This window comes from Nerophis lumbriciformis, linkage group LG10 (assembly GCF_033978685.3).
Source record: "Nerophis lumbriciformis linkage group LG10, RoL_Nlum_v2.1, whole genome shotgun sequence".
Classification (NCBI taxonomy): domain Eukaryota; kingdom Metazoa; phylum Chordata; class Actinopteri; order Syngnathiformes; family Syngnathidae; genus Nerophis; species Nerophis lumbriciformis.
In genome coordinates, this window is record NC_084557.2 from 43,918,045 (window position 1) to 43,945,105 (window position 27,061).

Consider the following 27,061-nt stretch of genomic DNA (forward strand, 5'->3'; position numbering starts at 1 on the left):
GAGAGCTTTGCCTTCCGGCTCAGCTCCTTCTTCACCACAACGGATCGATACAGCGTCCGCATTACTGAGGATGCCGCACCGATCCGCCTGTCGATCTCACGATCCACTCTTCCCTCACTCGTGAACAAGACTCCGAGGTACTTGAACTCCTCCACTTGGGGCAGGGTCTCCTCCCCAACCCGAAGATGGCGTTCCACCCTTTTCCGGGCGAGAACCATGGACTCGGACTTGGAGGTGCTGAATCTCATCCAAGTCGCTTCACACTCGGCTGCGAACCGATCCAGCGAGAGCTGAAGATCATGGCCAGATGAAGCCATCAGGACCACATCATCTGCAAAAAGCAGAGACCTAATCCTGCAGCCACCAAACCGGATCCCCTCAACGCCTTGACTGCGCCTAGAAATTCTGTCCATAAAAGTTATGAACTTTTATGATTTTATTTAACACTATATTATTATTTATACACCTATAGTGATCACAGAGACAGGTTGTTTTTGTGTTACTGTATACATTTGTTTTTCTGACAAATCCCACTTATTATACTTTGGGTAACAACAGTCAATATATATATATATATATTTTTTAGGGAGTGTGACAGTCAATATTTATTTATTTATTTTTTCTTATAAAATAAAAGTGAGCTTTTGTTAAACCAAATATTGTGTTTTTTTTCCATATACAACAACCTATCTGGATTCCATAAGAGAATCGATAAGGAATGGGTTCAATAAGAGGATTCGATAATGGGCTCAAACTCGATAATTTCTTATCAAACATCATCCCTAGTTCTCACTTCTCTGTGAAGCGCTTTTAGTGTCTAAAAAAAGAGCTATATAAATCTAATCCATTATTATTATTATTATTTAATGATGACCTTGTTATGATCTGGTGTTGGATCATAGTTTATTTTGGGTTTTGAGTCACTTGTGATATAAGTTATGTTTCAGCACTCCTGTTTTGTGTTGTCTTGGTTGTCATGGTTACTGATTGAGTCAACCCACCTCCCACCCTTTGAGACTGTTCCGTACAATTTGTGTTGCGTCTGGCATCCGCTTCCTGGAGAGGGAGAGGGTAGTGCCAGGAGCTGTGCCGATGGGATGGCACAGTTGCACCCAGCCAGGAGGCTACCTCCTGCCCGACGACCACCACCAGTCCTTCGGCATGTCAAGCGCAACACAAATTGTACGGAACAGTCTCAAAGGGTGGGAGGTGGGTAGACTCACCGCTTCCTGGGGAGGGAGGGGGTAGTGCCAGGAGCTGTGCCGATGGGATGGCACAGTTGCACCCAGCCAGGAGGCTACCTCCTGCCCGACCACCAACACCAGTCCTTCGGCATGCCAAGCCGCAACCCCCAGCTAGACCACTTAGAAACCTCAGCCAGGGTGGGTTTGCAGACGCCACCATCATCTCCGGTGGGCTTGCAAACGCCACCATCATCTCCGGTGGGCTTGCAAACGCCACCATCATCTACGGTGGGCTTGCAAACGCCACCATCATCTCCGGTGGGCTTGCAAACGCCACCATCATCTCCGGTGGGCTTGCAAACGCCATCATCATCTCCGGTGGGCTTGCAAACGCCACCATCATCTACGGTGGGCTTGCAAACGCCACCATCATCTACGGTGGGCTTGCAAACGCCACCATCATCTCCGGTGGGCTTGCAAGCGCCACCATCATCTCCGGTGGGCTTGCAAACGCCACCATCATCTCCGGTGGGCTTGCAAACGCCACCATCATCTCCGGTGGGCTTGCAAACGCCACCATCATCTCCGGTGGGCTTGCAAACGCCACCATCTTCAGTACCTGCACCACGCCAAGCTTTGCCGCCTGTACCTGCACCACGCCAAGCTTTGCTGCCTGGTGCTTTTGTTTGCTTTACGCAACTGTCACGTTTATTCCTTGTGTCCGTAAGCTAAGCGTTGCCTTATGCCTTCCCTGTGTGTGCTATTCCGTTAGCTTTCCTTGTGCTAGGCACGCTCTCCTTGTGTTCGCTTGTTTTGTTCGTTTCTATTTTCGTGTATGATTTATACAAATAAATCATTTGTCCTACCTGCACGCTGTCTCTGGAGTTCCTGCTGTCCTCACCGGAAAAACAATCGGCATAATCATGCCTCCTCGCCAGCACCGTAACAGACCTGACATGAAATTATTACATCACCTTTAACTTCTACATACATACTACATCATTGTTCATTCTCAACATCATCTTTCATGCAAAGCCAAGAATACTTATTGGTGCCACTCCATTTCGTATGACCGTCATAATCGATTGTAGTGACATTTGAAACGACGCCTTTCTCTCTTTTCTTCACATTTAGCACACATGGTTTAAAAAAAAAAAAAAGGATGTGTTGTCTGGATGTGCTACGACACACAGTGACAAAACGCCATCATGCCCGAGTCACTTGGCTTTTTCCAATTGAAATCCTCCCCCGTTAACGACGGCATTCAGTCATTAACAAATAATTACTTGTCATAGCAAAAGTCAGAGTTTCTCTTCATCCATTGTGACCAAGAAGCCTTTTAAGTGCGCTCCCTTTCATCAACATTAAATTGGCTGATTCACAAAAAGCCTCATTCACGGTTCAGACATTTAATTTTTTTTTTTCTTATAAATGCCAATCATATTTAACACCCATTTCATTAGGTACACTTTTAAATACAAAAGCTTTACCAACAACGTTGCTCTGATGAAGTTAATAACAAGCGGCACTCGGGTGCAGAATGCATTGAAACTGAAAGCCTTGAGGCGTCGGAGAATGTTGCCCTTGCTCTTAATCGCCATCTCTTACAGCCACATGACTGATATCAGTCCATCTTTTTTTCTGGTACACATCCTCGGAACACTGTATATGTGTGGGTGTGTGCGTGAAACAGAAGGGCAGAGACAGATTGGAGGAGACAGGAAGACAAAGGCACAATGAGAATTCTCCCCCAGGTGGAGAAACTACCTGTCTTGATAGCAGATGCGCCAGATCACATCAAGTGGCCCTTATGGCGTGCGGGGCTTTCAGCAGGGGCACAATAGGTCACACACACACACACACACACACTCACACACACACACACACACACACACACACACACACACACACACACACACACGCATTTTGGTAATACATCCTTCATTCTGCTGCTGTCTAAGGTGAGGTGTACCTGGGGAGATGACACAAAGACAATAAACAAGTAAACAGGTGATAGACAAGAAGAAACAAGCACATAAGGGAGATGGATGCAGTATTGTTAATGACACCATAACGCTCTGGTTTCATTTAAAGGCCTACTGAAATGCCATCCATCCATCCATCTTCTTCCGCTTATCCGAGGTCGGGTCGCGGGGGCAGCAGCCTAAGCAGGGAAGCCCAGACTTCCCTCTCCCCAGCCACTTCGTCCAGCTCCTCCCGGGGGATCCCGAGGCGTTCCCCGGCCAGCCGGGAGACATAGTCTTCCCAACGTGTCCTGGGTCTTCCCCGTGGCCTCCTACCGGTCGGACGTGCCCTAAACACCTCCCTAGGGAGGCGCTCGGGTGGCATCCTGACCAGATGCCCGAACCACCTCATCTGGCTCCTCTCGATGTGGAGGAGCAGCGGCTTTACTTTGAGCTCCCCCCGGATGACAGAGCTTCTCACCCTATCTCTAAGGGAGAGCCCCGCCACCCGGCGCAGGAAACTCATTTCAGCCGCTTGTACCCGTGATCTTGTCCTTTCGGTCATAACCCAAAGCTCGTGACCATAGGTGAGGATGGGAACGTATATCGGCCGGTAAATTGAGAGCTTTGCCTTCCGGCTCAGCTCCTTCTTCACCACAACGGATCAATACAGCGTCCGCATTACTGAAGACGCCGCACCATTCCGCCTGTCGATCTCACGATCCACTCTTCCCTCACTCGTGAGACTCCGAGGTACTTGAACTCCTCCACTTGGGGCAAGATCTCCTCCCCAACCCGGAGATGGCACTCCACCCTTTTCCGGGCGAGAACCATGGACTCGGACTTGGAGGTGCTGATTCTCATCCCAGTCGCTTCACACTCAGCTGCGAACCGATCCAGTGAGAGCTGAAGATCCTGGCCAGATGAAGCCATCAGGACCACATCATCTGCAAAAAGCAGAGACCTAATCCTGCAGCCACCAAACCAGATCCCCTCAACGCCTTGACTGCGCCTAGAAATTCTGTCCATAAAAGTTATGAACAGAATGGGTGACAAAGGGCAGCCTTGGCGGAGTCCAACCCTCACCGGAAACGTGTCCGACTTACTGCCGGCAATGCGAACCAAGCTCTGACACTGATCATACAGGGAGCGGACCGGCACAATCAGACAGTCCGATACCCCATACTCTCTGAGCACTCCCCACAGGACTTCCCGAGGGACACGGTCGAATACCTTCTCCAAGTCCACAAAGCACATGTAGACTGGTTGGGCAAACTCCCATGCACCCTCAAGGACCCTGCCGAGAGTATAGAGCTGGTCCACAGTTCCACGACCAGGACGAAAACCACACTGTTCCTCCTGAATCCGAGGTTCGACTATCCGGCGTAGCCTCCTCTCCAGTACACCCGAATAGACCTACTAAAATGTGATTTTCTTATTTAAACGGGGATAGCAGGTCCATTCTATGTGTCATACTTGATCATTTCGCGATGTTGCCATATTTTTGCTGAAAGGATTTAGTAGAGAACATCGACGATAAAGTTCGCAACTTTTGGTCGCTGATAAAAAAGCCTTGCCTGTACCGGAAGTAGCAGACGAGTAGCGTGACGTCACAGGTTGTGGAGCTCCTCACATCTGCACATTGTTTACAATCATGGCCACCAGCAGCGAGAGCGATTCGGACCGAGAAAGCGACGATTTCCCCGTTAATTTGAGCGAGGATGAAAGATTCGTGGATGAGGAAAGTGAGAGTGAAGGACTAGAGGGCAGTGGGAGCGATTCAGATAGGGAAGATGCTGTGAGAGGCGGGTGGGACCTGATATATAAAACAGTAAATAAACACAAGACATATATAAACTCTATTAGCCACAACACAACCAGGCTTATATTTAATATGCCACAAATTAATCCCGCATAACAAACACCGTCCATATAACCGCCAATACAACTCAAACACCTGCACAACACACTCAATCCCACAGCCCAAAGTATCGTTCACCTCCCCGAAGTTCATACAGCACATATATTTCCCCAAAGTCCCCAAAGTTACGTACGTGACATGCACATAGCGGCACGCACGTACGGGCAAGCGATCAAATGTTTGGAAGCCGCAGCTGCATGCGTACTCACGGTACCGCGTCTGCGCATCCAACTCAAAGTCTTCCTGGTAAGAGTCTCTGTTGTCCCAGTTCTCCACAGGCCAATGGTAAAGCTTGACTGTCATCTTCCGGGAATGTAAACAATGAAACACCGGCTGTGTTATCCGGCACAACAGTCAAGGGGTGCATTCTACGGCGGGGGTGCGTTATCCGGCACAGCACCTGCTGCAATACACCGCTTCCCACCTACAGCTTTCTTCTTTGCTGTCTCCATTGTTCATTGAACAAATTGCAAAAGATTCACCAACACAGATGTCCAGAATACTGTGGAATTTTGCGATGAAAACAGACGACTTAATAGCTGGCCACCATGCTGTCCCAAAATGTCCTCTACAATCCGTGACGTCACGCGCAGACGTCATCGTACCGAGACGTTTTCAGCAGGATATTTCGCGCAAAATTTAAAATTGCACTTTAGTAAGCTAACCTGGCCGTATTGGCATGTGTTGCAATGTTAAGATTTCATCATTGATATATAAACTATCAGACTGCGTGGTCGGTAGTAGTGGGTTTCAGTAGGCCTTTAAAGGAGCCATATGTAAACATGTGGCCAGAAATGGTACTGCAATCACGGGTCAACATTCTGTAGTCCCCATCCACCTCTCCTTGGCGGAGGTTGCCAGATACGCAGCTAAATCCAGCTGGACGGACTGGGCTACTGCAAGGAACTTCAAACTTCCCCTGCCTCTTACTAGGGGTTGAGGTTCTGGGATTATAATAGCTGAATAGACAAGCGTTTTGTCAATAACAAATCTCTAACCAACACATTTTACACAGAAATTAGGCTATTTTAGGAAGAAGTAGGTCATGCCTGCGTACAATGTCACAACAAATGGCAATCCTATGGTTATTGTCAGTACTATCAGAAAACAAAGACTAAAACCAACTACAACCAATGCTTGCAATGGTTATCCATCCACCATCCATCCATTTTCTACTGCTTGTCCCATTTGGGATCACAGGGGGTGCTGGAGCCTATGTCAGCTGGGCATACTCTGGACAAGACGCCACCTCATCACAGGGCCAACACAGATAGACAAACAACATTCACACTCACATTCACACACTAGGGCCAATTTAGTGTTGCTAATCAACCTATCCCCAGGTGCATGTCTTTGGAGGTGGGAGGGGCCTATCCCCAGGTGCATGTCTTTGGAGGTGGGAGGGGCCTATCCCCAGGTGCATGTCTTTGGAGGTGGGAGGGGCCTATCCCCAGGTGCATGTTTTTGGAGGTGAGAGGGACCTATCCCCAGGTGCATGTCTTTGGAGGTGAGAGGGACCTATCCCCAGGTGCATGTCTTTGGAGGTGGGAGGGGCCTATCCCCAGGTGCATGTCTTTGGAGGTGGGAGGGGCCTATCCCCAGGTGCATGTCTTTGGAGGTGGGAGGAAGCCGGAGTACCCGGAGAGAACCCAGGCAGTCACGTGGAGAACATGCAAACTCCACACAGAAACATCCCCAGCCCAGGATTGAACCCAGAACCTTCGTATTGTACTGGTGAAAATAAGTAGAGCATACTTAGCAGCCCTAATGTACGCCCAAAACTAGAGAGGAGACATTTTACCAGAGGTATGCCTATAGGCTACTGCATGGGTGTCAAACTGTGGCCCACGGGCCAAATCTGGCCCGCCGTGGAATTTAATTTGGCCCTTGAGGCATGAATCAAATTAACATTAGAGCTGGCCCGCTGGTATTCGCCTTCACCGTTAATACTCATACTTGTAAACCCTCCCGATTTTAGCGGGAGACTCCCAAATTTTAGTGCCTCCCCGAAAATCTCCCGGGGCAACCATTCTCCCGAATTTCTCCTGATTTCCACCCGGACAACATTATTGAGGGGCGTGCCTTAAAAGCCACTGCCTTCAACGTCCTCTACAAACTGTTGTCACGTCCGCTTTTCCTCCATACAAACAGCGTGCCGGCACAGTCGCATTCTATATGCGGCTTTGACACACACACAAGTGAATGCAAGGCATACTTGGTCAACAGCCATACAGGTCAAACTGAGGGTGGCCGTATAAACAACTTTAACACTGTTACAAATATGCGCCACACTGTGAACCCACACCAAACAAGAATGACAAACACATTTCGGGAGAACATCCGCACCGTAACACAACATAAACACAACAGAACAAATACCCAGAACCCCTTGCAGCACTAACTCTTCCGGGACGCTACAATATACACCCCCCCCGCTACCACCAAACCCCGCCCACCAAGTTAATGTTGATATTTACCTCAGAAGGATGCAAATAGAAAAGAGGCATTCCATTTTTTTATTTAAATTTTATTTAATATACCATTGATGTTTTTTCGTTTGTTTTTTGAAAGTTGATTTTGCACTATTAAGTTATATAAGCGTTTTTTGTTCCATATTCAGTGTTAAAGCAAATCCGTGTAGCAAACTGAGCAATAATTAACGTTTCATTCATGCACTTTCTCTTGCTACTTCAAGGCTTGAATGTTTGATTCATTGATTATTGTTATTTTATTTTCAAATGTATTATTAGCCTGTGGAAAAAGTTTATTTTGATATTTACCTCAGAAGGCTGCAAATAGAAAAGAGCCATTCATTTTTTATTAAAATTTTATTTGATATGCCATTGATATTTTTTAATTATTATTATTATTATTTGAAACTCTATTTTCCACGTCACTATAAAGTTATATAAGCCTTGCTTGTTCAATATTCAATGCAAAACTTGTTTGGGTCCCTATTAAAAGATTAATTTGTTCAACCTTGGGACGCGGCTTTGTTCAGTTTTACATTTTGGCCCACTCTGTATTTGAGTTTGACACCCCTGGGCTACTGTTTCAAAGGTTTCAGATTGCCATATAACTTGGTGCTTGTAGTCCAAAATATGCAAAACACCAATGAGCGATTATTTTATCATGTGATGTGGCTGTCTTCATATGTTTCACATTGTCATGAAGACATCCGTGCTAATGTTGGAAGCCATTTCCTCAGCGTATCAGCATATTGAGAAGAACATAGACACTGACACTACCCATATCCACATAGGTTTTATTTGTCGTAAATACATTTTGCCCTGGGCTAGCATGCTAAGCATTGGTTGCAGGAACATACTAGCTTTGTTAGACAAGATCAGAGACTGTATTGGACAATATATTTTACATACCAAATGTCTATTTCCATTTATTACAAGTAATAAAAAAAAAAGGTAAAAGCCTGACTTACCTATCAAGGAGGATATTAGCAAGTTTGGCGTCAGATGAAAAAATATTCTCCGCCTTCAATCGTCTCCATCTTTCAAAGGCATCCCCGATACAAATCCTGGTTTTGTTCCTGGCTTTGTCATGAATAAGTTGAGAATAGTATTCGAGGCCTTTTAGATGTACTAAGGTCTGACATGTTTAGTAACTTTACCAGTGGCAGTAGCCAGACGAAGAAAGCTGTGGATGTGACACACTCACAGACTTTCTAATTGGACAAACGGTGGAGGGCGGGGCATCGAAATGAAAACAATAACAATATTTCCGGGCTGGAAATCTAATTTTGAAATGAGCATATCAGGGCCATTTAAAGGCTTACTGAAACCCACCACTATGGACCACGCAGTCTGATAGTTTATATATCAATGATGAAATCTTAACATTGCAACACATGCCAATACGGCCGGGTTAGCTTACTAAAGTGCAATTTTAAATTTTGCGCGAAAAATCCTGCTGAAAACGTCTCGGTATGATGACGTCAGCGCGTGACGTCACGGATTGTGGAGGACATTTTGGGACAGCATGGTGGCCAGCTATTAAGTCGTCAGTTTCATTGCAAAATTCCACAGTATTCTGGACATCTGTGTTGGTGAATCTTTTGCAATTTGTTCAATGAACAATGGAGACAGCAAAGAAGAAAGCTGTAGGTGGGAAGCGGTGTATTGCGGCAGGTGTTGTGCTGGAAAACGCACCCCCGCTGTAGAATGCACCCCTTGACTGTTGTGCCGGATAACACAGCCGGTGTTTCATTGTTTACATTCCCGGAAGATGACAGTCAAGCTTTACCATTGACCTGTGGAGAACTGGGACAACAGAGACTCTTACCAGGAGGACTTTGAGTTGGATACGCAGAGACGGTACTGTGAGTACGCATGCAGCTGCGGCTTCCAAACATTTGATCGCTTGCCCGTACGTGCGTGCCGCTATGTGCATGTCACGTATGTAACTTTGGGGACTTTGGGGAAATATATGTGCTGTATGAACTTTGGGGAGGTGAATGGTACTTTGGGCTGTGGGATTGAGTGTGTTGTGCAGGAGGGGGGAGGTGTTTGTTATGCAGGATTAATTTGTGGCATATTAAATATAAACCTGGTTGTGTTGTGGCTAATAGAGTATATATATGTCTTGTGTTTATTTACTGTTTTAGTCATTCCCAGCTGAATATCAGGTCCCACCCGCCTCTCACAGCATCTTCCCTATATGAATTGCTCCCACTGCCCTCTAGTGGGAAGCGGTGTATTGCGGCCGACTTCAGCAACACAAACACGGCCGGTGTTTCATTGTTTACATTCCCGGAAGATGACAGTCAATCTTTACCATTGGCCTGTGGAGAACTGAGACAACAGAGACTCTTACCAGGAGGACTTTGAGTGGGATACGCAGACACGGTACCGTGAGTACACTTCCAAACATTTGATCGCTTGGCCGTACGTGCATGCCGCTATGTGCATGTCACGTAAATAATTCAATGTATACACCCTGATGATTATCTTGTGTGATGACTGCATTATGATGATAGTATATATCTGTATCATGAATCAGTGGACCCCGACTTAAACAAGTTGAAAAACTTATTCGGGTGTTACCATATAGTGGTCAATTGTACGGAATATGTACTTCACTGTGCAACCTACTAATAAAAATCTCAAAAAGTCTCACGTACGTAACTTTGGGGACTTTGGGGAAATATATGTGCTGTATGAAATTTGGGGAGGTGAACGGTACTTTGGGCTGTGGGATTGAGTGTGTTGTGCAGGTGTTTGAAATGTATTGGCGGGTTATATGGACGGGAGGGAGGAGGTGTTTGTTATGCGGGATTAATTTGTGGCATATTAAATATAAGCCTGGTTGTGTTGCGGCTAATAGAGTATATATATGTCTTGTGTTTATTTACTGTTTTAGTCATTCCCAGCTGAATATCAGGTCCCACCCGCCTCTCACAGCATCTTCCCTATCTGAATCGCTCCCACTGCCCTCTAGTCCTTCACTCTCACTTTCCTCATCCACAAATCTTTCATCCTCGCTCAAATTAATGGGGAAATCGTCGCTTTCTCGGTCCGAATCGCTCTCGCTGCTGGTGGCCATGATTGTAAACAATGTGCAGATGTGAGGAGCTCCACAACCTGTGACGTCACGCTACTCGTCTGCTACTTCCGGTACAGGCAAGGCTTTTTTATCAGCGACCAAAAGTTGCAAACTTTATCGTCGATGTTCTCTACTAAATCCGTTCAGCAAAAATATGGCAATATCGCGAAATGATCAAGTATGACACATAGAATGGACCTGCTATCCCCGTTTAAATAAGAAAATCACATTTCAGTAGGCCTTTAATGATGACTTGACATTAAATTATTACATATGGCTCCTTAAGGCATTGTTTTTCTTATAAACCTCAAACTACACACACACACACACACACACACACACACACACACACACACACACACACACACACACACACACACACACACACACACACACACACACACACACACACACACACACACACAAGCTAGAGTACTACAATGCAATTTAACAAAATGAATACATTGGGAGAAACAATCGATTAGAGAACAGCTTCAGGCCAGCTAACCAGGGCCCCTCGGGTATCATTGCGGTTTTAGTTATACAGTAATGCGTGGCTCAGTTGGTAGAGTGGCCATGCCTTGAGGGTTCTCAGTTAAATCTCTGCTTTCGCCCACTCTGGTCACTGCCACCCCAGTGCCACCCACACTGGTTTGAATGTAGTTTAAGGATGTACAAACCCTGTTTCCATATGAGTTGAGAAATTGTGTTGGATGTAAATATAAACGGAATACAATTATTTGCAAATCCTTTTCAACCCATATTCAATTAAATGCACTACAAAGACAAATGTTTGATGTTCAAACTCATAAATTGTATTTATTTTTTGCAAATAATAATTAACTTAAAATGTCATGGCTGCAACGCGTGCCAAAGTAGTTGGGAAAGGGCATGTTCACCACTGTGTTACATGGCTTTTCCTTTTAACAACCCTCAGTAAACGTTTGGGAACTGAGGAGACACATTTTTTAAGCTTCTCAGGTGGAATTCGTTCCCATTCTTGCTTGATGTACAGCTTAAGTTGTTCAAGTTGTTAAGTTGGTCTCCGCTGTGGTATTTTAGGCTTCATAATGCGCCACACATTTTCAATGGGAGACAGGTCTGGACTACAGACAGGCCAGTCTAGTACACGCACTCTTTTACTATGAAGCCACGTTGATGTAACACGTGGCTTGGCATTGTCTTGCTGAAATAAGCAGGGGCGTCCATGGTAACGTTGCTTGGATGGCAACATATGTTGCTCCAAAACCTGTATGTACCTTTCAGCATTAATGGTGCCTTCACAGATGTGTAAGTTACCCATGTCTTGGGCACTAATACACCCCCATACCATCACAGATGCTGGCTTTTCAACTTTGCGCCTAAAACAATCCGAATGGTTCTTTTCCTCTTTGGTCCGGAGGACACGACGTCCACAGTTTCCAAAAACAATTTGAAATGTGGACTCCTCAGACCACAGAACACTTTTCCACTTTGTATCAGTCCATCTTAGTTGAGCTCAGGCCCAGCGAAGCCGACGGCGTTTCTGGGTGTTGTTGATAAACGGTTTTCGCCTTGCGTAGGAGAGTTTTAACTTGCACTTACAGATGTAGCGACCAACTGTAGTTACTGACAGTGGGTTTCTGAAGTGTTCCTGAGCCCATGTGGTGATATCCTTTACACACTGATGTCGCTTGTTGATGCAGTACAGCCTGAGGGATCGAAGGTCACGGGCTTAGCTGCTTACGTGCAGTGAGTTCTCCAGATTCTCTGAACCCTTTGATGATACTACAGAGCGTAGATGGTGAAATCCCTAAATTCCTTGCAATAGCTGGTAGAGCTTAAACTGTTCAACAATATGCTCACGCATTTGTTGACAAAGTGGTGACCCTCGCCCCATCCTTGTTTGTGAATGACTGAGCATTTCATGGAATCTACTTTTATACCCAATCATGGCACCCACCTGTTCCCAATTAGTCTGTTCACCTGTGGGATGTTCCAAATAAGTGTTTGATGAGCATTCCTCAACTTTATCAGTATTTATTGCCACCTTTCCAAACTTCTTTGTCACGTGTTGCTGGCAACAAATTCTAAAGTTAATGATTATTTGCAAAAAAAAAAAAAGGTTTATCAGTTTGAACATCAAATATGTTGTCTTTGTAGCATATTCAACTGAATATGGGTTGAAAAGGATTTGCAAATCATTGTATTCCGTTTTTATTTACATCTAACACAATTTCCCAACTCATATGGAAAAAGGGTTTGTAAAGGGGACCACAAAAAAATGTCATTATTGGCTTTATTTTAACAAAAAATCTTAGGGTACATTATATGTATGTTTATTATTGCAATTTAGTCCTTAAATAAAATAGTGAACATACTAGACAACTTGTCTTTTAGTAGTAAGTAAACAAACAAAGGCTCCTAATTTAGTCTGCTTACATATGTAGTAACATATTGTGTCATTTATCAATCTATTATTTTGACAACATTTTTAAGGACAACTGGTAGAAAATTAATTATGAATCTACTTGTTCATTTACTGTTAATATTTGCTTCCTTTCTCCTTGAATATGTTCTATCTACACTTCTGTTAAAATGTAAATATCACTTATTCTTCTGTTCTTTGATACTTTACATTAGTTTTGGATGATACCACACATTTAGGTATCGATCCGTTGCAGGATCATACATTGGTCATATTCAAAGTCCTCATGTGTCCAGGGACGTATTTACTGAGTTTATAAACATAATATAAATTTAAAAAAAAAACGAAAAAATATGCTTAAAAATATAGATGTATCATAGTAGTATCGATTACATACGCTCCTGTACTTGGTATCATTACAGAGGATGTCAGGTGTAGATTTGTTTACATTGTCATGCCGGTGAGCTACGGTGTGTAGTGACGCATGTTTACCTATTCCTCATCCTGCAGTGATAATGATAATTGTAAGAAACATACTTTATTTGTTGCCATGGAGGCCATGATTAGTGATTTAGAAGTAGCTAACACACTGTAGACTGGGGCTGGACTTTAGCCGCTAGCTAGCTAGCCATGTCTTAAAGCACCTCTTCCTAAGGGCGTTTCAGTGTTATAACTTATATCTTTAGATTTTAAGCCAAAATGCGTCCATTCTCCTTTTTCTGTCTACACACTGTGTCTGCTTGTAAGTACTCCGTGTGTGTGCGCTGCCGAACATGCTCGTCTGCTCGTAAAACCAGCAATGTCATGACGTGACGACGGGGGTGGGGGACCGGTACATTTTAGAGGCGGTATAGTAATACTTGCCAACCCTCCCGGATTTTCCGGGAGACTTCCGAAATTCAGCGCCTCTCCCGAAGACCTCCCGGGACAAATTTTCTATCGAAAATCTCTCGAAATTCAGGCGGAGCTGGAGGCCACGCCCCCTCCAGCTCCATGCGGACCTGAGTGAGGACAGCCTGTTTTCACGTCTGTTTTCCCACAATATAAACAGCGTGCCTGCCCAATCACATTATAACTGTAGAATGATCGAGGGCGAGTTCTTGGTTTCTTATGTGGGTTTATTGTTAGGCAGTTTCATTAACGTCCTCCCAGCGCGGTAACAACACACAACAACAGCAGTCACGTTTTCGTCTACCGTAAAGCAGTTTGTCTGCCGTAAACAGCAATGTTGTAACACTCTTAAACAGGACAATACTGCCATCTACTGTACATGCATATGTGACAATAACATCTAGGGCTTTTAGAGAGTGCAGTGCACAACTGCGCACACAACAAGGAGACGAAGCAGACGAACGAGGAAGATACAGCCATGGCAACGCCGACAACGAGTAAGATGAAGAAATACGCCGCAACTGCGATTGGACCTGGATAGCCTCCGGGAAGAAGTAGTGGACTACCAAGTGCTTGGCAGTGAAGATCTTCCTCCGGAAGCAAAGATTGACCGGTTTTGGGCCATGCTAGGGAGCGATGGAAGATTCCAGACTCTAGTGCATTTGATGAAAACACTTTTGTGCGTGCCACATAGCAATGCATCATCAGAGAGGGTGTTCAGCATGGTTAGAAAGATAGTGACAGAGAATAGAAAAAGGATGGACAATTCAACCCTTAACTCAACAATGAGTAGATGAGTGTCAAGACGTGGACTATGGTGTGTTTGTTTTCCCGAGATGCAAGTAAAGCTAGACTGGTCATGGCGTGAAGGTAAATACATATTTATTTATAACACTCAAAGGAACAAAAAGCGCGCTCAAGGCGGATGTACAAACTTGACTAACGAACCAAAAAAACTTGCACGTGGGCAAAAAACTGTGAATAATTAAACAAAAAACACTAACTGTGGCATTAATAGAAAAAAACGTACTTGGACATGGCATGAAGTGCGCAGAGGTAAAAGTGTGACAGGGGTATGAATCCGGGATTTCGCCAGAGAGACTTCCTGGCAACAATGGGTTTAAATAAAAGTGACATGATTAAAGACAGGTGCGTGAGTCGTGAGGGCAGGTGAAAACTAATGGGTTGCTATGGTGACAAACAAGAGTGCACAATGAGTCCAAACGTGGAACAGGTGAAACTAATGGGTAACCATGGAAACAAGACAAGGGAGTGAAAAGCCAGAAACTAAAGAGTCCAATAACTAAACAAAACAAAACATGATTACACAGACATGACAGAGCCCCTCCCTTAAGGACAGATACCAGATGTCCATAAAAAAAAAAATTAACAAGAGTCATGGGAGGGTGGGAGGGGGACATGGCGGTGGGTCGCCAGCCCAAGTGGCCCCGAATCCACCGAGGCATAGTCATGTGGCGACGGCGAGTGGAACGCCGCTGCAGCAGGCGAGGTGGGCGACCCGGGACGGGCCACATCCGTGGCCGACTGGGAGGTGGGCGCACTTGGCGTGGCGGGCGACCAGGTAGCGGCCATATCCGTGGCCGACGAGGAGGCAGGCGCGTCGTCATCGCGGCAGGCGTGGAAGCTCGGCGTGGCGAGTCAGGCGGCGAAGCTCGGCATGGCGCCTCAGACAGCGAAGCTCGGCGTGGGTCTTGGTCTTGGGTCTTGGTCTTGGGTCTTGGTCTTGGGTCTTGGTCTTGGTCTAGGCGTGGGTCTTGGTCTTTGTCTAGGCATGGGTCTTGGTCTTGGTCTAGGCGTGGGTCTTGGTCTTGGTCTAGGCGTGGGTCTTGGTCTTGGCGTGGGTCTTGGTCTTGGTCTTTGCGTGGGTCTTGCTCTTGGCATGGCGGGTCTTGGTCTTGGCATGGCGGGTCTTGGTCTTGGCATGGCGGGTCTTGGTCTTGGCGTCGTTGAGCTGCAACTGGCGGCACTTGGCGTCGTTGAGCTGCGACTGGCGGCACTTGGCGTATGATTTATTAGTATCGCGGTACTATACCAATACCGGTATACCGTACAACCCTACCCTGAACTATAGTAATACCGCTCTAATCCTTATGAGTTTTTGACCAAAATCGATGCAACAAAGATGTAAGTGAGGTACCAATTGATCCATCACTTTTTTCGCCTGTCTTTAAAATGATTGTGTTTATTTCCAGCAAGCGAAAAAAATAAAGTAGCGTGCATCGACGTACGTCACAAGTTTACGACTGCACAAAGCACCGTGACCGAGGGCGTGAGTCTCACCACGGCCTCCTGCCTCTGTGACGTCCCGGATTCTTACCTCAGAAGCCAAAAAAATGTGTTTGTTAACTCTTCGACGCCACATTTCTGTGGCAGCGCTGCTAATAGCGTGCAGTGACGCGGAAAATTGTGGCTTTTACAATGCATTATATTAGACACGCCTCTGCAATTTGGCGAGATCCAGTACAGGAAATGCATCAACAATTATACCTTTAACAAGATAATAATGACCAGTTTTAATTGACATTGTCCTAAATGTGTTATTCTAACAGAATTTATTATTTTGACTGTACTGTACAGTAAGTTCACTACATCCTACTGAGAGCTGTTTGCAACTATTTCTTTTTGAACCGCTACTTTAAATATTCAATACAATTAAATGCAGTTGTCAACTTTTGCAAACACACAATAAACACGGTATTGTGTTTATTATCCCGCAAGACGAGGCGATACAAAATATTTGGCTTCATGAGGACGAGACAAGATCTCATTTTAAGCAGGAGCGCCATGCACTGTATTTTCCGGCCTATAGAGCCCCTTAGTATATAAGACACACCCACTAAATTTTAGAAGAAAAAATATTTTCCCATATATTAACTGCACCGTACGATAAGCGGCAGATGTGTGATATTTGCACAGAAAGATTTTGTAAAGGTTTATTTATATATCTTGTTTCTAAACGGTGTCTGTAACAAGGCAGTAAAACGGCTGATCAAACAAAACAGCAGTCTCTAGAGAAAAGCACTATATAAATATGATAGGAAGTCATAGGTAGAGGTATATACATTAATACGACCAAGTTTTAAAATGTCATTGCTGGCCAAAAAATATTTGTTAACGTAATGATAATAAAAATACCTCATTATTATTAGTATTTTATTACTATCAAATATATGTTTTCGCAGAATTTCTTACAATAAACAAAACCACAGGTGTCAAACTCAAGGCCAGGGGGCCAGATCTGGCCCGCGACATCATTTTATCTGGCCCGCAAACACCTGGAAATGATATGTGTCAATAAAGTACTTCATATTTTCTCACTAAATGTAATCGATTTTGACAGAAAAAAATATGTGTACTGCTTGAAATTGCATACACCGTACGATAAGCGGTAGATGTGTGATATTTGCACAGAAAGATTTTGTAAAGGTTTATTTATATAACGGTGTCTGTAACAAGGCAGTAAAACGGCTGATCAAACAAAACAGCAGTCTCTAGAGAAAAGCGCTATATAAATATGATAGGAAGTCATAGGTAGAGGTATATACATTAATACGACCAAGTTTTAAAATGTCATTGCTGGCCAAAAAAATATATAATAATAATAATATATATATATATATATATATATATATATATATATATATATATATATATATACATATATATGGTCATGGACCCACTAGCTTCGGAAGCTAGCTCTCCAATCAGCTAAACAGACTCAATAACTCCATACTGGCGTTTTTTTGTGAATTTACTGAAGAAATTTGTGAAACTGAAAAAATACGAAAAAAAATTCCATTGTAAGTTAACAATACTAACAGACACTCGTAGAAGTGTTAGCACATTTGCTAATGCTAACGACGCTCGCATCACGATGGCAAATATGCATGAAAACACTCCTACTGACATCATAAATGTGACGGTTTTGTCGGTATAGAATAGAATAGAATAGAATGGACTTTATTGTCATTATATTTGCATATAACGAGATTAAAGACTCCAACTTAAGGTGAGGTAGTGGAAACAAATATGGAATACAAATAAATCACATAAGTAAAAAATTGAAATGAACAGACTACTATCCAATAAAAACAATAAGCAATCCTGTACAATATACACAACAATATACAAAAAACTGTACAATATACAGAACAAAACAAGAGTACTGGAGTAATAAAGTAATGACAATCAGTGTCGGGTAATATTGCACAGTAGGGTATTGGGGTAGGATATTGTACAGGGGTGAATAATTTATTATAAGTTTGAGTTCATAATGGTGACAGCTGTGGTAAAGAAGCTGTATGAATAGTTGTAGTTGTATTGTAAAACCCATAAACATTGCTTGGAGTGATGAATTGAAGAATCTATACGAGTACACTGCAAAAAGTCAGTGTTCAAAAACAAGGAAAAAAAATACAAAAATGAGGGGTATTTTATTTGAACTAAGCAAAATTATCTGCCAATAGAACAAGAACATTTGGCTTGTCAAGACTTTCCAAGACTTCCCCAAAATACCTTAAAATAAGTATATTCTCACTAATAACAACTGTACTACTATATGAGTACGCATTTTCTATTGTTTCATCGAAAATAAAACAGCAAAGTCCATTTGGCTGTCATCTGTTTTAATTATGAGACACAATTGTGTCAAAGTCATGATTTTTTTTTTACATGCTTGAAATAAGAAATGATTACTTTGAAAAAAGTAGTTTTATACTTGTGAGTGTTGATGACACAGCTTTACAACACTTGATATTCTAGTTTCAAGCATGTTTTACTCAATATAGGTCATTAAATCTCAGCTACAAGCTGTAATATCTTACTGAGATCATTTAGGACCAAAACCCTTAAAACAAGTAAAACACTCTAACATAAAATCTGCTTAGTGAGAAGAATTATCTTATCAGACAGAAAATAAGCAAATATCACCCTTATTTGAGATATTTCATCTTACTTAGATTTCAGTTTTTGCAGTGTAGACGGAACGGAACTCGCGCTTCTGGTGGAAAGCTCTGCAATGAGCGAAAGTCTTTCAAAAAAGCCGGCGTCGCGCAAACAATGACACACCTTTTCAGTGTCTTTGCTTGTTTAAAAAAAAAAAAAAAAAACATTTACATCATGGCCGTCAGCGAAGAAAAATCCACGAATTAGCCGCACCGTTTAAGAAACGACAGGGTTAGTGCGAGGGTCACTTGGGAAGCCCCTCAAGCTTTTAAAGACACATCCGAGACATCCTCATGAAGATGCTCAGTGGAGGGAGTAGAGTACCGTATTTTTCCGACTATAAGTGGCAGTTTTTTTCATAGTTTGGTCGGGGGTGCGACTTATACTCAGGAGCGACTTATGTGTGAAATTACTAACACATTACCGTAAAATATCAAATAATATTATTCATCTCATTCACGTAAGAGACTAGACGTATAAGATTTCATGGGATTTAGCGATTAGGAGTGACAGATTGTTTGGTAAACGTATAGCATGTTCTATATGTTATAGTTATTTGAATGACTCTTACCATAATATGTTACGTTAACATACCAGTTGGTTATTTATGTGTCATATAACGTACACTTATTCAGCCTGTTGTTCACTATTTATTTATTTATTTTAAATTGCCTTTCAAATTTCTATTCTTGGTGTTGGCTTTTATCAAAACAATTTCCCCCAAAAATGCAACTTATGTATGTTTTTTTCCTTCTTTATTATGCATTTTCGGCCGGTGCGACTTATACTCCAGAGCGACTTATACTCCGAAAAATACGGTAGTGTTAATAAACACTCTCAATAATAAAGAATGGTTGGATTTTCTGTGCAGACAATTGTTTGTAAGTATAAAGTGCATGGCACAGTTTTGTCACTGCCACGATCAGGAAGAAAACGCAAGATATCACCAGCTGCTGAGAGAAATTTGGTAAGGATGATCAAGAGTCGACCGAGAACCACCAAAAAGCAGGTCTGCAATGATTTGGAAGTGTTAATAATCCTCTCAATAATAAAGAATGGTTGGATTTTCTAGATGACAGGAATTGCTTGAAAATATAATGATAATATAAAAATGTTGTATTTTATTTTTCGCTCAAGCCACACATAACTAGGGTTGTCCCGATACCAATATTTTGGTACCGGTACCAAAATGTACTTTGATACTTTTCTGAATAAAGTGGATCACAAAAAAATGCCATTATTGGCTTTATTGTAACAAACAATCTTAGGGTACATGAAACGTATGTTTATTATTGCAATTTAGTCCTTAAATAAAATAGTGAACATACTAGACAACTTGTCTTTTAGTAGTACCGTATTTTTCGGACTATAAGTCGCAGTTTTTCTCATAGTTTGGCTGGGGGTGCGACTTATGTGTGAAATTATTAACACATTAGCGTAAAATATCAAATAATATTATTTATCTCATTCAAGTAAGAGACTAGACGTATAAGATTTCATGGGATTTAGCGATTAGGAGTGACGGATTGTTTGGTAAACGTATAGCATGTTCTATATGTTATAGTTATTTGAATGACTCTTACCATAATATGTTACGTTAACATACCAGTTGGTTATTTATGCCTCATATAACGTACACTTATTCAGCCTGTTGTTCACTATTCTTTATTTATTTTAAATTGCCTTTCAAATGTCTATTCTTGGTGTTGGCTTTTATCAAATACATTTCCCCCAAAAATGCGACTTATGTATGTTTTTTTCCTTCTTTATTATGCATTTTCGACCGGTGCGACTTATACTCTAGAGCGACTTATACTCCGAAAAATACGGTAGTGTTAATAAACTCTCTCAATAATAAAGAATGGTTGGTTTTTTCTGTGCAGACAATTGTTTGTAAGTATAAAGTGCATGGCACAGTTTTGTCACTGCCACGATCAGGAAGAAAACGCAAGATATCACCAGCTGCTGAGAGAAATTTGGTAAGGATGATCAAGAGTCGACCGAGAACCACCAAAAAGCAGGTCTGCAATGATTTGGAAGTGTTAATAAACTCTCTCAATAATAAAGAATGGTTGGATTTTCTAGATGACAGGAATTGCTTGAAAACATAATGATAATATAAAAATGTTGTATTTTATTTTTCGCTCAAGCCACATGTAACTAGGGTTGTCCCGATACCAATATTTTGGTACCGGTACCAAAATGTACTTTGATACTTTTCTGAATAAAGTGGACCACAAAAAAATGCCATTATTGGCTTTATTGTAACAAACAATCTTAGGGTACATGAAACATATGTTTATTATTGCAATTTAGTCCTTAAATAAAATAGTGAACATACTAGACAACTTGTCTTTTAGTAGTACCGTATTTTTCGGACTATAAGTCGCAGTTTTTCTCATAGTTTGGCCGGGGATGCGACTTATACTCAGGAGCGACTTATGTGTGAAATTATTAACACATTACCGTAAAATCAAATAATATTATTTATCTCATTCACGTAAGAGACTAGACGTATAAGATTTCATGGGATTTAGCGATTAGGAGTGACAGATTGTTTGGTAAACGTATAGCATGTTCTATATGTTATAGTTATTTGAATGACTCTTACCATAATATGTTACGTTAACATACCAGTTGGTTATTTATGCCTCATATAACGTACACTTATTCAGCCTGTTGTTCACTATTCTTTATTTATTTTAAATTGCCTTTCAAATGTCTATTCTTGGTGTTGGATTTTATCAAATAAATTTCCCCCAAAAATGCGACTTATGTATGTTTTTTTCCTTCTTTATTATTCATTTTCGGCCGGTGCGACTTATACTCCGAAAAATATGGTAGTGTTAATAAACTCTCTCAATAATAAAGAATGGTTGGATTTTCTGTGCAGACAATTGTTTGTAAGTATAAAGTGCATGGCACAGTTTTGTCACTGCCACGATCAGGAAGAAAACGCAAGATATCACCAGCTGCTGAGAGAAATTTGGTAAGGATGATCAAGAGTCGACCGAGAACCACCAAAAAGCAGGTCTGCAATGATTTGGAAGTGTTAATAAACTCTCTCAATAATAAAGAATGGTTGGATTTTCTAGATGACAGGAATTGCTTTAAAACATAATGATAATATAAAAATGTTGTATTTTATTTTTCGCTCAAGCCACACGTAACTAGGGTTGTCCCGATACCAATATTTTGGTACCGGTACCAAAATGTACTTTGATACTTTTCTGAATAAAGTGGACCACAAAAAAATGCCATTATTGGCTTTATTGTAACAAACAATCTTCAGGTACATTAAACATAGGTTTATTATTGCAATTTAGTCCTTAAATAAAATAGTGAACATACTAGACAACTTGTCTTTTAGTAGTACCGTATTTTTCGGACTATAAGTCGCAGTTTTTCTCATAGTTTGGCTTGGGGTGCGACTTATGTGTGAAATTATTAACACATTAGCGTAAAATATCAAATAATATTATATAGCTCATTCACGTAAGAGACTAGACGTATAAGTTTTCATGGGATTTAGCGATTAGGAGTGACAGATTGTTTGGTAAACGTATAGCATGTTCTATATGTTATAGTTATTTGAATGACTCTTACCATAATATGTTACGTTAACATACCAGGTACGTTCTCAGTTGGTTATTTATGCCTCATATAATGTACACTTATTCAGCCTGTTGTTCACTATTCTTTATTTATTTTAAATTGCCTTTCAAATGTCTATTCTTGGTGTTGGCTTTTATCAAATAAATTTCCCCCAAAAATGCGACTTATGTATGTTTTTTTCCTTCTTTATTATGCATTTTCGGCCGGTACGACTTATACTCCGGAGCGACTTATACTCCGAAAAATATGGTAGTGTTAATAAACTCTCTCAATAATAAAGAATGGTTGGATTTTCTGTGCAGACAATTGTTTGTAAGTATAAAGTGCATGGCACAGTTTTGTCACTGCCACGATCAGGAAGAAAACGCAAGATATCACTAGCTGCTGAGAGAAATTTGGTAAGGATGATCAAGAGTCGACCGAGAACCACCAAAAAGCAGGTCTGCAATGATTTGGAAGTGTTAATAATCCTCTCAATAATAAAGAATGGTTGGATTTTCTAGATGACAGGAATTGCTTGAAAATATAATGATAATATAAAAATGTTGTATTTTATTTTTCGCTCAAGCCACACATAACTAGGGTTGTCCCGATACCAATATTTTGGTACCGGTATCAAAATGTACTTTGATACTTTTCTGAATAAAGTGGACCACAAAAAAATGCCATTATTGGCTTTTTTGAAACAAACAATCTTAGGGTACATGAAACATACGTTTATTATTGCAATTTATTCATTAAATAAAATAGTGAACATACTAGACAACTTGTCTTTTAGTAGTACCGTATTTTTCGGACTATGAGTCGCAGTTTTTTTCATAGTTTGGCTGGGGGTGCGACTTATACTCAGGAGCGACTTATGTGTGAAATTATTAACACATTGAATGACTCTTACCATAATATGTTACGTTAACATACCAGGCACGTTCTCAGTTGGTTATTTATGCCTCATATAACGTACACTTATTCAGCCTGTTGTTCACTATTCTTTATTTATTTTAAATTGCCTTTCAAATGTCTATTCTTGGTGTTGGCTTTAATCAAATACATTACCCTAAAAAATGCGACTTATATATGTTTTTTTTCCTTCTTTATTATGTATTTTCGGTGGGTGCGACTTATACTCCGGAGCGACTTATACTCCGAAAAATACCGTAGTGTTAATAAACTCTCTCAATAATAAAGAATGGTTGGATTTTCTGTGCAGACAATTGTTTGTAAGTATAAAGTGCATGGCACAGTTTTGTCACTGCCACGATCAGGAAGAAAACGCAAGATATCACTAGCTGCTGAGAGAAATTTGGTAAGGATGATCAAGATTCGACCGAGAACCACCAAAAAGCAGGTCTGCAATGATTTGGAAGTGTTAATAAACTCTCTCAATAATAAAGAATGGTTGGATTTTCTAGATGACAGGAATTGCTTGAAAATATAATGATAATATAAAAATGTTGTATTTTATTTTTCGCTCAAGCCACACATAACTAGGGTTGTCCCGATACCAATATTTTGGTACCGGTACCAAAATGTACTTTGATACTTTTCTGAATAAAGTGGATCACAAAAAAATGCCATTATTGGCTTTATTGTAACAAACAATCTTCAGGTACATTAAACATAGGTTTATTATTGCAATTTAGTCCTTAAATAAAATAGTGAACATACTAGACAACTTGTCTTTTAGTAGTACCGTATTTTTCGGACTATAAGTCGCAGTTTTTCTCATAGTTTGGCCGGGGGTGCGACTTATACTCAGGAGCGACTTATGTGTGAAATCATTAACACATTACCGTAAAATATCAAATAATATTATTTAGCTCATTCACGTAAGAGACTAGACGTATACGATTTCATGGGATTTAGCGATTAGGAGTGACAGATTGTTTGGTAAACGTATAGCATGTTCTATATGTTATAGTTATTTGAATGACTCTTATCATAATATGTTACATTAACATACCAGTTGGTTATTTATGCCTCATATAACGTACACTTATTCAGCCTGTTGTTCACTATTCTTTATTTATTTTAAATTGCCTTTCAAATGTCTATCCTTGGTGTTGGCTTTTATCAAATACATTTCCCCAAAAATTGCGACTTATATATGGTTTTTTCCTTCTTTATTATGCATTTTCGGCCGGTGCGACTTATACTCCGGAGCGACTTATACGCCGAAAAATACGGTATTTTTGCACTCAACATGTGAATAACGTTCCGTCCGTCTTCTTCACCTGCGTCTACTAAAGAAAATAAATCATTTAAACACACGCTGAATGCATCTTCTCACTGGACAAATTGCCGCCGGCATTTAGCGCATGGAAAATGATGACGTGTGATGGCGATTACAATAACCACAGCTTTCCACTGACAAATATTTTTCACGGGCACATTTATATTAATTAGGATAAACGCTCTCTGGCACGACCTATTCCTCTTTTCAATTGCAGTGCAGCAGGTTACAGGACCATCCCTTCTTAAATGGAGCTTCAAAGCCCTTTTTAATGGATCGTCAACCCCGCTCTCATTTATTAACATTAGCCATCCTCCCAGCATGCAATATATTTTGTCGGCTTTATTGCAGATGCGCAGCATACACCCTTTTTTCTGTCTCCTGCCTGAAAGAATGTGCAAATAAATAACTACAGTTAACAATGCCTTTATTAGTACATGATTAGTGTGGTTGTACCTCACTAAAAACTGTGCAAACTAGTCACACTAACGAACACATGAGTACCTCTGCGACAGTGTCAATCAAAACTGAGCATGAGAGGGAGGTTATTGCTATATATATATATATATATATATATATATATATATATATGTATGTGTGGGAAAAAAATCACAAGACTATTTCATCTCTACAGGCCTGTTTCATGAGGGGGGGTACCCTCAATCATCAGGAGGTGATTGAGGGTACCCCCCCTCATGAAACAGGCCTGTAGAGATGAAATAGTCTTGTGATTTTTTTCCCACACATACATATATTGCGCTCTACTACGGTATCGAGCACTATTTTTTGGATAACCTTATTAAGACATATATATATATATATATATATATATATATATATATATATATATATATATATAACTGAGCATATAAACTGAGCATGAGAGGGAGGTTATTGATATATATATATATATATATATATATATATATATATATATATATATATATATATATATATATATATATATATATATATAAATATATATATATATATATATATATATATATATAAAACATAAATATATATATATTTATATATATATATAAATATATATATATATATATATATATATATATATATATATATATATATATATATATATATATATATATATATATATATATATATATATCATAAATTATATATTTTTATATACTCTTAATTTTTTAAATTATAAAATCATAAACTAGTCACACTAACGAACACATGAGTACCTCTGCGACAGTGTCAATCAAAACTGAGCATGAGAGGCAGGTTATTGCTATATATATATATATATATATATATATATATATATATATATATTATATATATAGATATATATATATATATATATATATATATATATATATATATTATATATATATATATATATATATATATATATATATATATATATATATATATATATATATATCACAAATTATATATTTTTATATACTCTTAATTTTTTAAATCATAAAATCATAAACTAGTCACACTAACGAACACATGAGTACCTCTGCGACAGTGTCAATCAAAACTGAGCATGAGAGGGAGGTTTTTGATATATATATATATATATATATATATATATATATATATATATATATATATATATATATATATATATATATATGTATGTGTGGGAAAAAATCACAAGACTATTTCATCTCTACAGGCCTGTTTCATGAGGGGGGGTTCCCTCAATCATCATCCTGATGATTGAGGGAACCATCCTGATGATTGAGGGAACCCCCCCTCATGAAACAGGCCTGTAGAGATGAAATAGTCTTGTGATTTTTTCCCACACATACATATATTGCGCTCTACTACGGTACCGAGCACTATTTTTTGGATAACCTTATTAAGACATATATATATATATATATATATATATATATATATATATATATATATATATATATATAAATAAATTGCAGAGGCAATTGTGAAATAATATCATGAGGACATTATAAATCATTATTCACACATATTATGTACTGTTACAAGTGAACCATAACTACGACATGGCCCTCAATGGATTAGGCCTCCATGCTGAAAAAAACGAATCCACAGTGGGTATGTCAGTGGAAAAAGGCTGAGAATCACTGATCTAGAATGCATTGCATCTCATTAATTCAGCAAAAAGAGAGCAATTATAGAAGGATGTCTACATTTAAGACGACTGTCCATGAAGCAGTGTGCATGAACGTGCATGCTGGTGAAGGTAAAAAGCTTTATCGCATGGACAAGAAAGTCTCTCCCGGGGTCGTCGTTTGTCATTGTCACGTTGACAAAGCGAAGACCTGCCGGTGGACACGGGCGGTGAAAGACGCTGTCAAG